The sequence below is a fragment of the Echinops telfairi genome, unplaced genomic scaffold (assembly GCF_000313985.2).
Source record: "Echinops telfairi isolate 266 unplaced genomic scaffold, ASM31398v2 ScPeMD7_3533;HRSCAF=4204_1, whole genome shotgun sequence".
Lineage (NCBI taxonomy): Eukaryota > Metazoa > Chordata > Mammalia > Afrosoricida > Tenrecidae > Echinops > Echinops telfairi.
Window position 1 is genome coordinate 31,236,267 of NW_022107432.1, and position 624 is coordinate 31,236,890.

The 624-nt window shown below is 40.4% G+C and overlaps 1 non-coding gene across 1 annotated transcript; it reads left to right on the top strand.

The window, feature by feature from the left end:
- The first annotated feature begins 268 nt into the window (after positions 1-268).
- On the top strand, positions 269-409 carry LOC115871208. Its single transcript, XR_004047162.1, has one exon. It is a non-coding gene; the product is annotated as a U4 spliceosomal RNA (small nuclear RNA).
- Positions 410-624: the final 215 nt, after the last annotated feature.

Here is a 624-nt window from a genome sequence, read left to right on the forward strand (position 1 = left end):
AACCAAAATGAAGAATCACCTGATCCTATGAAAATGACAAGAGGGGGAGCAGGGAGGGAGGGGAAAAAATGAGGACATGATGCCAGGGGCTTAAGTGGAGAGCAAATGTTTTGAGAATGATGAGGGCAATGAATGTACGAATGTGCTTTACACAATTGATGTATGTATGGATTGTGATAAGGGTTGTATGAACCCCTAATAAAACGATTTTTAAAAAATAAAAATGTTTTACTCATATAAAATAAAATAAAGAAAATGACAAGCTAGCAGCTTTGCGCAGTGGCAATATCATAGCCAATGAGGTTTACCTGAGGCGCAATTATTGCTAATTGAAAACTTTTCCCAATACCCCGCAGTGACGACTTGAAATATAGTCAGCACTGGCAATTTTTTACAGTCCCCACGGAGACTGGGTTAAGAAAAAAAAGAAAATGACAAGCAAGCAAACAAACAAAAAACAGGAAAAGAAGTGCTGGTGAAGCTGTGGGAAACGAACCTTCATCCATTGCCAGTGATGGAATGTTAAATGGCACAGCCACTGTAGAACCAGTTTGGCGGTTCCTCCAAAAGTTGCCCAACAATCCCCATCCTAGCTATCCATACAGAGTCAATGAAGGCAAGGGT